The sequence below is a fragment of the Dendrobates tinctorius genome, unplaced genomic scaffold (assembly GCF_039654945.1).
Source record: "Dendrobates tinctorius isolate UK_male_01 unplaced genomic scaffold, ASM3965494v1 ptg000205l, whole genome shotgun sequence".
Classification (NCBI taxonomy): domain Eukaryota; kingdom Metazoa; phylum Chordata; class Amphibia; order Anura; family Dendrobatidae; genus Dendrobates; species Dendrobates tinctorius.
Window position 1 is genome coordinate 8022762 of NW_027361872.1, and position 12799 is coordinate 8035560.

General features: G+C 40.5%; 1 protein-coding gene across 11 annotated transcripts in view; it reads right to left on the bottom strand.

Annotated features, from left to right (window-relative positions):
* The window catches only part of NRXN1 (neurexin 1), a 1899875-nt gene that overhangs the window by 1246073 nt on the left and 641003 nt on the right, over positions 1-12799 (bottom strand). The gene's annotated exons all lie outside the window — the stretch shown is intronic.

Below are 12799 nucleotides of genomic sequence, written 5' to 3' on the forward strand. Positions count from 1 at the left end.
ATACACTGGAACATTCCAAAGGTGGACATCAGACACTGGAGCAGCATTTACAGGGCCCATTATACACTAGAGCATTAGAAATGGGGCCCATTATGTTTGGAGCATTATTTGGGCCCATAAGACAGTGGAGCTTCATCCATGGGGACCAACATATACTGTAGCATTATGTGGAGCTCATCATATACTGTTTCAAACATTATATGGGACCAATGATTCTGTATGGAGAAATAGATGGGCCTCGTCATGAGATGTAAAAAGTGAGGTATTTTTCATTGTACTATACCGCTATTTCTCTGCCGTATCGGAGCATGATGAGTTGTGGTATGTGTTAAAGGGGCGCTCTTTCGCCCAGGGCACATGAAAACCTGCAGCCAGCCCTCCCCCCCCACAACTTTAGCCAAATAACCCCCATTTTTCAGTGCGTAACTTGTATTATGAAGTTAATTAAGGTTGACAAGCTTAAGTAAGAAGAATTGATGCTTTTGGCATTCAAATGGGCACTGTAGGTGTGTTTCCTGTCCTCCTCTCACTGCCGACTTTTATTCCCCATTGACTTACATTGGGTTTCGTGTTTCGGGACGACCCCGACTTTTCCCTATAATCGGACGATCTTGCTCGACCCGACTTTTGGAAAAGTCGGGTTTCACGAAACGAAACTTGACCCTAAAAAAACAAAAGTCGCTCAACTCTATGTGTGACTATACCTGTTGAATTTAACTTTGGGCAGCATGGAATCTGAACCACCTGATTTCTCATTTATTACATCGTACCCCATTGTTGCTCTAGCCATTACATACTTTTATAGTAGTTGAAACGGTCACAACCCTATCAGGCGAGCGTCACTAGAATATTTTATACCATCTGGCTATCACATAAGACCCTATGTGTGCTTTTTTGTCTCTCCAGTTTTACCATTTGATTTTCAAAATCCTTTTGCAGTATATGAATTATAACATGGTGCCCACCATTGCCTTTAATAATCTGTTCATATCTTGAAGAAATACATGGGGTCTGTTTGTAACTACCCTCAGCAAAACATCTTGCTAAAAAAACATATTACTGACCACTGGGACCCCACTGGGATCACTTTCTGATTACTGCGTTGCCAATGATCCCGAGTATAGGGCAATGACATTCTCTACCAGAAACTATGCCAGATATGAAATTCCCGTGGAGAAAAGGGAGAGAAAGTAGCACTTTCTGAGCGTATTATTAATTGAAATACATTGTTTTGAAGGCTGAAGGAAGACCTTATGTCCATCTAGTTCAGCCTATTTTTAGTGCAGCTGTTCTGCATTGTTGATCCTGGGGAAGGCAAAAAAAACCCACAGAGTAGAAGCCAATTTTCTCCATAGGGAAAAAAATTCCTTCCCCTAAGCTGGGTCAACCATCTACCTATAATATTCTGTTATTCGTAACCTTCTATACTGTTACTCACAAGAAAAGCATCCATTCCTTTCTTTAATTCATTCAGTGAGTTGGCCATCACCACTTCCTCAGGAAGAGAATTCCAGAGCCTCACTGCTCTTACCGTGAAGAACCCTCTTCTATGCTGGTGCATTGTCTTTCCTCCAAACGAAGAGAATGCCCCCTTGTTCTTGTCACAGTCCTTGGTACAAACAGTTCATTGGAGAGATCTCTGTATTGCCCTCTGATATACTTATACATATATATTAAGTCTCCCCTAAGTCTTCTCTTTTCTAGAGTAAATAGACCTAATTTTGATAACCTTTCTGGGTATTGTAGTGAACCAACTCCATTTATCATTTTAGTAGCCCGCCTTTGAACCCTTTCAAGTTTAGTAATGTCTTTCTTGAGCACCGGCGTCCAAAATTGCACACAATACTCCAAGTGTGGTCTGACGAGTGATTTGTACAGAGGGAGAATTATGATTTCATCTCATGTCCCCAGACCTCTTCTAATGCATCCCATGACCCTATTTGCTTTGGTGGCAGCTGCCTGACACTGGGCACTCCAATTTAGCTTCTTATTGACTAAGATGCCTAAGTCTTTTTCCATGTCTGATTTCCCCAGCAGTTTCCCATTTAGTAAGTAATTGTAGCATCTGTTTCTCCTTCCCATGTGCATAACCTTACACTTATCTGTGTTAAACCTCATTTGCCATTTTTCAGCCCAATTCTCCAATTTACTCAAATCTGTCTGTAGTTGCAAACTGTCCTCCTTTGTGTTAACTACCTTACTTAGTTTTGTATCATCTGCAAATACTGATATTTTACTGTGTAAGCCATCCACTAGATCATTAATAAATATATTAAATAGTAGGGGGCCCAATACAGAACCCTGTGGTACCCCACTAGTAACCCTGGTCCAATCTGAGTATGCACCATTAATAATCACTCTTTATTTTCTATCACTAAGCCAGCTACCTACCCATTTACACACATTTTCCCCTAGCCCAAGCTTTCTCATCATAGAAGCTGATCAGGTTAGTTTGACAGGAGTGATCCTTCATAAATCCATGTTGATATGGAGTTAAACATTTATTAACATTGAGATATTCCATAATAGTATCCCTTAGAAACCCTTCAAAAATTTTACCCACAACAGATGTTAAGCTTACCGGCCTATAGTTTCCAGGTTCCCTTTTACACCCCTTTTTGAATATTGGTACCACATTTTCTTGCCGCCAATCAAAAGGAACAGACCCTGTTTCTATAGAGTCTTTAAATATAAGGAATAGAGGCCTGTCTATCACATTACTTACCTCCCTTAATACCCGAGGGTGAATGCCATCAGGGCCTGGTGATTTGTCAATTTTAATCTTACTTAGGCGGTTCTGCACTTCTTCCTGGGTTAGGCAGGTAATACTTAATGAGGAGTATACATTATCACTCTGCATTTCCCCTGGCAAATACTTTTCCTGTGTGAACACTGTTGAGAAAAAAGTATTTAAAACATTTGCTTTTCCCACATCGCTTTTTACTGTTTATATAATTAAAGAATAGTTTGGGGTTTGTTTTACTTTCCTTAGCAATGAGTCTCTCAGTTTCCACTTTTGCTAAATTTATTTGTTTTTTACACATTTTATTTTTTTCTCTATAACTTTTTAATGCTTCTTCATTGCCTTCTTGTTTTAGCTTCCTAAATGCCTTGGTCTTGTTATTTATTGCCCTTTTTACATCCTTATTTAGCCACATTGGTGTACTCCTGTTCCTAGCCCTTTTATTTCTGTACGGTATGGCTAGCTCGCAGTGGGTGTGAAAAACTGATTTAAATATTTCCCATTTATTTTCTGTGCTCCTATTTTTGAGGACATTGCCCCAATCAATTCGGCGAAGGTCCTCTCTAAGCAGATGAAACTTTGCTTTCCTGAAATTCAGCGCTTTCATTACCCCCTTCCAGGGCACCTTACTGAAGGACAAGTGGAATTGTATTATATTGTGGTCACTGTTCCCTAGGTGCCCATCGACTCGTACTAATCTCCGCCCACAGCCGCGTCTCCTCCGGTCAGCTCCACCTATGGGCGCATGACGCTGCATGTGACCTACGTACCCTATCTTTAGCATTGGGTATGCAGGCTGTGCGCAGGTATGCGTTTGCCGGCGCATGTGACCTTTTGATGGTGCGCCAAACGCACCGTATTGCATTTTGGTGCGTTCGACGCACCGTCAATAGGAGACATGCGCCGGCAAACGCATAACTGTGCACAGCCTGCATACCCAATGCTAAAGATAGGGTACGCAGGTTGAATGCAGCATCACGCGCCCATAGGCGGAGCTGACCGGAGGAAGCGCGGCCGTGGGCGGAGCTTAATGGCGGCCGTGCGCAGCCCGACGTAGCTCCAAGGAATGCAAGTGTGAGAGTAGCCTTAGATGCATTTTGGTGCGTTTTTTGTGGCTCTTTATCCATGCTAATGTCCATGAGTTTTCTGCAGAAAAAATGCTGCAAATAATGATACCTGCGATTGTGCTGCGTTTTTTCAACACCCATTCAAGCCAATGGTGAGAAGCACAGCAAAAATGCTGCAAAAACGCTGAAAGAAGTGACATGATCTATGTCCAAAGAAAGCAGCAAAACACAAAATCCTGATGACACAAAAAACCAATGTGTGTTCATGAGATTTCTGAAATCTCGTAGGCTTTGCTGGTACTGTAAAAAGCAGCTGAAAATTAGCATAAAAAACGCAGCAAAAATGCCCAGTGTGAACACACCCTTAGAAATTGCAACTTTTTAAAAAAAGCATAAAACATAGTAGAAAACTAATTTCAGTAAGGAGGTGGCATAAAGAGTGGAACAAGGTTGAATAAAGAGTGGAACAACATTACTAAACAGAAGCGTTATATCTTAAGATTCACAATTGGAAGAAAATGTTTTATTTTACAACATACAGAGTGATATGAGATTTTGGAGAAAAAAACATTAATTTGCATTCAACTGGAAATTTCTCCCTTGAGAGTAGGAAGTCTGTTCAGTAAAACAGAGTCCTTTTTATTGTGCACTAGTGCAGTTTATTGATCAGTCCCAACTGGGTAACTGCTTGATCTTACAATAAATTATTACTAGATTCAATATTCATATGGTCCCTATGGGCTGACAAGGAAAACACGTACAGTAAACTAAAACTCAAATGAAACATGACAAAAACACAGTGTGCAGAATATTTAGGATACAAATCCTTAGCGCGCAGATTAGATAAGGTTAGAAGATACAAGACAAAATGGAAGTATCTGCCTCAGGGGTGAATTTTATTATTCATGCTAAGTCTTCAGAAATGTCAAATATTGCTGAAATAGGTCCAAAACAGCTTCTGGTTTGCTTTTATAAATCCCACCAATCTTCCAAACAATTTACACTATGTTGACCTGCAAAACATTAAGATTTTATCTTAAGTCACTGGTTGCTCTAAATGGTTTCAGTAACGGTTGACATTTAATAACTCTGACTTTGGTATAGGATGGCCTAACTGTAGCTCAGAAGCCCCATGTGACTCTTGAGGTTCTTTCATGTAGCGTCTGCCTTCTTGTCCTCAAGCAAAAACAGTCTCCAGGCTTCACCAAGATAGTGCTGGATTCTTAAATGAAATCTGTCACCTCATTTTTGGCCTATGAGATGCAGCCACCGCCATCAGGGGCTTATTTACAGCATTCTGTAATGCTGTAGATAAGCCCCCGATGTAACCTGAAAGATGAGAAAAACGAGTTAGATTATGCTCACCCCGGGGTCCGGTCCGATGAGTGTCGCGGTCCGGTCCAGCGCCTCCCATCTTCTAGCGATGACATCCTCCTCCTTACTTCTGCCACGGCTCTCCTGCGAAGGCATACTTTACCTGCCCTGTTAAGGGAAGAGTAAAGTACTGCAGTGCACAGGCGCCAGACCTCTCTGATCTTTCCCGGCGCCTGCGCACTGCAGTACTCTGCTCTGCCCTCAACAGGGCAGATAAATTACGCCTGCACAGGAGCTGCAACAGGAAGCAAGGAAGAGGACGTAATCGCTAGAAGATGGGAGGTGCCGGACCTGACCGCGACACCCATCGGACCAGACTCCACGGTGAGTATAATCTAACTCATTTTTCTTATCTTTCAGGTTACATCGGGGGCTTATCTACAGCATTACAGAATGCTGTAGATAAGCCCCTGATGGCAGTGGCTGCATCTCATAAGGCAAAAATGGGGTGACAGATTCCCTATAACAATGTTTTTGGACACAACGTCTGGGTGATCTTTTCTACGTAACTTGTCTTCTCTACGACGGGAAGTGATGGCTACTGATGTGCTCCTTGAATATTCCTTTTATGGGAGCTGATAATCCTAATTTATCATGGAAGGAACGACACAATATTATTTAGATTTTGTGTTGTACATATACAAGCTTTATTTATTCCTCGCAGTGTGAGCTCACCTTTCATTTAGCTGTCTTTCTAAAGGTTCCGTCACACACAGCGATATCGCCAGCAAGATCGCTGATTTTGTGACGCCACAGCGGTCTCGCCAGCAATATCGCTGTGTGTGACATGGATCAGCGACCGGCTCCACTGCCGGGTATCGCTGATCGCGCTCCATCGTCCTGGGCCGTTTTTGGATCATTGGTCTTCCGCTGGCCAGCACGCATCGCTGCGTGTGGCAGCGAGAGACCAGCGATCAGCGATGCTGCATGCTGGTTTCCAATGTACACAGCGGGTATCTAAGAGCCGCGCAGCTCTTGGTTACTCGCTGTTTACCTTGGAAACCAGCGTGCTCGCTGGTCCTGATCGCTGGAGGGGATGTCTATGTGACAGCTCACCAGCGATCAGCCTAACGATGTCCCAGCGATCCCATCCATGTCGGGTCGTTGGTGGGATCGCTGGGACATCGTTATGTGTAACGGGGCCTTAAGATGAGGATAATATTTTTGTAGCTGTCTGACACTTACTGTCTTAGCGCTGATTCCCATGTACAGTATAATGGTGACTCCTGATAATGAGCTTCGCAATATGGCAAAAGGAAGCAACACTTCCAATTACCTGGATTTATGTTATGTCCCACAGAGAGGGAACTTTTCTGTGACACATTTTACATTTTTATGTAGAAAAGTCACCTGAATAATATTTTTCTTTGGTAAAGAGAAGCTGTTGTCAGAAAATGGCCTAATGTTTTAAATCAGTTTTTTTGTTTGACATGTTTTTTTTTTTACACAACACAATTATTAAAAATAAAAAACAGAAATCTTGTAATTTCCCCACTGGCCACTTGGACTTTTTATGCTATAACTTCCTGTTACGTCAGGAAATCCACATACACATTAGCCAGAATGGTCAGATACGGACCCTATCTTTTGTTTTGTCTATTGAACGTGTACAAAGGTCTTTGTGAAGGGAGGGGGAACAGGGTCAGGGGTGACATTGCATGTTATGGTTGGAGGATCCTGTGTTACCAACTATGCATAGAGGTGGACATCACAGGACTGATAGACATGTTAATGATTTGCAAATTAAAAAAAAGGAAAACAGGTTTTCAAAACATCTCAATTTAATCAGTGTGAAGTATGAGCATCATGTGCAGAAATCTTTATACTTACATGCTTGGCTGCTATCAATGAGGTTATTAATGGTTGTCTGAGGAAGGTTCTGCCAAGCTGAATGCACTTGGGAAAATCATCAAGATCCACTGCTGGCACAAGCTCCCTTAGCAATTGCAAACCAATGACATCTCAGTTCTCCTGAATGGGAGGGAAGTCCGGAGTGGATCTTGGTGATTTGTGTGCCCCAGCATGGCAGAACATTCCACAGATTATCATTAATAACTTCATTGATAGCAGACAAGGCTGTAAGTGTGAGGATTTCTGCATGTGATGCTCATTTTCAATACTGAAAAAATTGAGACGTTTTGAGAATTATAATTTCATCACTCGCATATGGAAACATGTCTGTTCGTCCTCTGATTTCCATAATTCCATGACTTTTCCTTCTTGGGTGTAGCAATTTCAATGTTGAGGAGTGTGTGTCATTTGGAAATTGGTAAAAACAATTGACTATAGTACAATTAAGAAGCTGAGAGCAAGCCTAAAACACATGTAATTATTAAATCAATGACCCTTTCAGCCGTCGGTTTATTTACATGGTCTCGCTCACTTATGTGTTTATTATAGATATATGGAGGTCCTTACAGACTACAAATGAGCAATGAAAGAATTCTTTTTAGGAGATGGTGATTATTTGAAGTGTCGGCTTATGAAAAAAAAACCCCACAGGTAATGATATGCAGTCTGAGGATCAGGTGAAAGAACATTATTTCCCACAGGTAATAATTTGAGCTACTACCAAGATGTTGACTGAACATTTCTTGTTTTCTATACCGCACACATCAGTGCAGGATTAGTACAGCATGTCCTGAGGTTTGGATACAATTATAAACAAGCAGCAATTTTCTGGTCCTAATTAACTTCAGTTAAAATAACCATTGCATAACAATAACTCTTCAAGGATGTAAACTTAGGGGCAGCAAATTAACTTTTTATATAATGAGTGATCATTTTATTTATGGGGCCAAATTGGTTTAGCAAATATGAGTGAGACCGAACAACATGACTGCGCCACAACTGTAATCAGTACCCCCAGTGTAGTAATGTCATTGTGTTGTTTTCCTATAATACACTTCATTCTCCATGTATTTATTCCAACAGTTGAAGACAAGCAGTAGCATGATAAAATTATACTATGGGAGGCAACTAGAAGTCATCAACTAAGTTATATCATGTTAATACCATCACAAAATCTTTGACCATGGGTTTTCCACCACTAATCAAGTCATCTCAATCTCAATCTTATGTGATTTCAAGCAAATCTCCAATATATTCTGCCCTTATCCTTTCCTTGCTACTTCGGTCATATGATGCTTTAAGATGTAAATGATCTTCATCTCTTTATGTGTTGTAAATCCTGTTCCAGACTGCATCTTCTGATGGAGAAAATATATGGTGTGATCAGTGACGAAACGTAACTTGAAACTCATGGGCCCCATTGGAAAATTTGCAATAGTGCCACCACTACCATATAGGTCTTTGAAAAGTATTGGCATTCTCATATGGGCCAAAGGACTTCTTTGGGATCCCCTATGCACAAGGGACCAGGTGCAACTGCAACACCTAAACATATTATAGTTATGCACGGCGTGTGATCTGCATTTGACACACTGCCATAAGCCAGGTCTTCTGTGCAATCCTTCGAACATCCAAACCCAGTATGTTTGTAGGGCACATGCTCATGTCACCTGCATCATAAAAACATCTCCAGAATCCAACCTTTTCTCACCGTTGAAATTGAAAAAACTCTCACTTTTATTAATTCTCGTCTGGATTACTGCAACTCTATACTGATCAGTCTCCCTCTAACCAAACTTTCTCCTCTCCAGTCCTTCCTGAATGCGACAGCCAGGGTTGTTTATCTGGCCAGCCACAACACCAATGCCTCCAGCTTGTGCCAGTCATTGCACTGGTTGCCCATTCGCCACAGAATACAATACACAATACAAACTTATCTCTCTCACCCACAAAGCTCTCTGCAGTTCTGCACCAGGTAATCTGTGGCTTCAAAGCCAAGATCTTGTAGGAAATCAGCATTAATAGAAGTCTAGTGCTTCATACGACCTTATGAGCATTGTTTTTTCCTTTTGATCCAGCAAGAGTTAATGTCAGTCGCTTGCTGGCTATTCTTTTAGGATAGTCAGCTGATGTTGGTTGGTAACCACTCACATCTCCCTTTAAATAGTCACATGACCCATCAGCTGATGCCGGTTATATAATTTTAGCTCTATGCAGACCAGGTTGGTGTGTGGACCTCACGTATGACGGTGGTGTTGCTGCTGTGGGAGTTTGGCTATCCTGGTGATATTTTCTATGTAGTTTTGGAGTTTAGAAGCAGAGCCAGAGCTGAGTATATCCCTTTTTGTCTGTCCCAAGTTTGTCTCTTTGCCTATGTGTTACCATCTGCAGTGGTGAGGCTAGCATCATTGCTGCCCAGTGCACTTAGCAGGGTACATTCAGGTGACAAGTCACGTGACGGCGGCGGGGGAAAGGACCCGCTTAGGGCTTTGGGGAAGTTTAGGGACAGGCACAGGTTGGTATGAGGAGGGGTCCCATCCCCGCTCCCTACCGTTAGGGCCTTCATCTCCCTTTTCCATCCTGTCATATATATATATGCTGTGTTGTCCGAGCATAACATTTGCTGCTTTTTTAACCAGACCCCATACACCATTAACTATAAATTTATGTTTGTCTAACCTTTTTCACACTAATGTATACAAATGTATCATTTATTAAAATTAAAATAAACTTTATTGGCAGGGACAAATACACATTAGCATTGTCAAACCAAATGTATGATAAATATGGACTGTGGGAATCTGGGATAGGGCACATCGTGTGTGGGGGTATAGCAGTCCATAGCTTATCATGTTTCCTGCAGTCTTTGGCATCTATGCACATACTACACTGCTATGTCCACCATGTTTTCATCTTCCCTCCAGCAGGAAGTAGAGTTTTCTTCCTCCTGCATGGAGCTTAAGAATAGGAGAGAACAAAAGGGTTTGGTATGTTGGTTTGAACTATCTATTCACCCCCTCCCCAATCATATCTATCAGAAAAGAGTCAAAAGGTCTCTATACATAGTGGCCAGATGGTTGATCAGTCTTATAGGAATTGGCTGTTCTGACTGACTTTAATTTGCAATTGGCCCTTAAAAGGATACAAGAAACTAAGGGAGAAAGTGAGCAAACTTAATGCAGTTCTTGCCTCTGGTTAGAATTAATCCCATGACCCAGTGTCTCAAACAATAGTGCTAACCAATAAGATCACTCTGCTTTTGATGTTATCCAAAACATGGCATAACAAAACTATTTTCGTAAAAAAAAGAAAATCTTACTAATCTAAGATTAAAGATTAAAGAAGTCTACAAAGAAGTCTATTAAGTGTTGCCAGGATATTTATATTTATCCTTGGAAAGGAGCACATTGCTCCATCTATTCTCCATAGTACAATCATGACTAAAATAAAATAGAATAAAATATATCAAGACATTCTATATAACTGGACCAATGTATATTATACTCTTGACCTTGGCCCCATAATTCCATGTTAATATCATAATATTGCTTCTGTTAATTGTTATTATAGTGATATCTGCTAACTAGTATCTCAATCCATCTATGCAGAAGACAAAGCTACTTAAATTTATGTGTTATTTATTTTTGTATTTTTTGCTATTGTATGGCTTTATTACTCTTTAATCAAATACATATTTTTTTAAACTGTTAAAAAAATCTTAATATTGTTACTTTTTGTAGTTTAAAATTCACAAAGTTTCTTCCAAAATCCAGAAATTCTCTCTCTTTTACACACAACTTGTAATCCTCTTTAAAACTAGACAAAATTCTGCTTATTTTGTGAATGAAGTTACGAGACAGATTTGGCTAACAAATGTGCACATGTAGTAATTAATAAAATGTCTTCATCATTTCATATAGAAACATTTCTTAGAACATTTCTTCTGCTTGGCACCTCCAAGGAATTACATCTTCATATCATAAATGACCACCACTGGTGTGATTTACACTCATTATTATAGTCAAACACCTACCAAGTCTCAAAGAGAGAAAATTACAGACGTTATTCCTGATTAGGAATGAGTGAACTGCTTCAAGGCGAACCTATTTATCCTCAAACTTCACAAGGAATCCAGCAAGGTGGCAAATATCCAGCCCCCCTCATCTTGCTTGATTCAAAGGAACTGCGAAGTGGATAAAAATAATATAATACTCACTCAACCCTCACGTATCTTCATCTCTCCGGCCACTGTTGAGGTCTTCAATTGGTTATCTGCGCCGACTTCTGACATAGTAGAAAATGTAGTGAATTCAGCTCACCCTTATGAAGGACTTCACATGGTCCATATGTGGAGCACAGGATTCCATCTCCGCCAGATGTGGAGGTGATAAAGGAATGAAGATAGAAAACTCCAGCTCCAACAAAATCCGATAAAATGCAATCTTTAATTGCAATACAATAATATTCACAATGATCTTCAGACCAAGTTTAAGAACACACATCATGTTCGAAACACTTCCGGTTATTACGTCTCTTTTTAATTTTTGGCTCTTCACAACAATGCCTCTTATTTCATTGTATTGCAATTAAAGATTACCTTTCATTGGATTTTGTTGGAGGTGGATTTTTCTACCTTCATTCTTTCCATCTTCTGACCCCTAGTATCTCCTGCATCTCTTGCACTAGTTAGGAAATGATGAAGATGCTAAAAATGCCGACTACCATAAAATGTTGAAGATGGCCCAATGAAGACCACACCAGTGACTGAACCAAAGAAGATAATGGACTGTGACATGGCTTTACTTGAAGACAGTTGGGGCCCAACAGAGTATGATTTTAAAAATAGGATTTTAATATGCTCTTTCAAAAAGGTTTATGCCATATGTGGTTTTGCCTCCTATAGATAATCTAGCTAGAATGTCAAGATACAGTAGTATATTAAATTTGTGTCTGTGTAGTGAGAAATTAATTTCTTTAACAAGTTTCCAGAAGCATTATAGGGGATGAATCTGTATGTTGGATTTAGATTACCAATTAGATAACTATAACATGAAGAACTCCAATATGGTACAGTATAATCAATGAACATGAAACTTGGACTGAGTTGATCACATCGTAGATGAAATATTATGTTACTAGATGAACATTGTTTTTTCTTTCTTTTAGTATGGAAGCATGTCTTGGCTTGTACTATCATCATGGGGAAACTAAGGTGAACGATGGCTTGATGTCTAGCTCCATTTCACCAGTACATATTGAAGGGGTTGTCTGACCTTAGGGAACAAGTGACTGGAGACTTGAGAATCCTGACATTGAGAATCCTGACATTGAGGAAACTGTGAGGGTTATCCGGCACCGGGAACAGCGGTCACGATTTACATACATACGGTCATGTGCTGACTAGACGTGTGAGGCCCAGTCAATGCAAGTGTATTGAGTGAGGCCTGACATGTCTAGTCGAAATGTGGCCGAAAGTATGCAAATTGCATACTTGTGGTCACATGATTGACCGCTTCTGGGACCAGCACTGAAAAATCCTGACACTGTTAGAATTCACAAGTCTGCAGTCACATAGAGTGACTTCAGCTTTGTAGTCTAAGGCCAGAGAACCCCTTTAATTCTCTTGTCCTATTTCTTACAATCATAATCCTCTTCTTTGTTAGAGCAGGAACAATCATTACAACATGTTTCAACATCTTTATATAGTTCCATCAGTTTTCCTATGAAACTCTGAGGTCACCAAGCCTTCTGGCAATTAATGGCT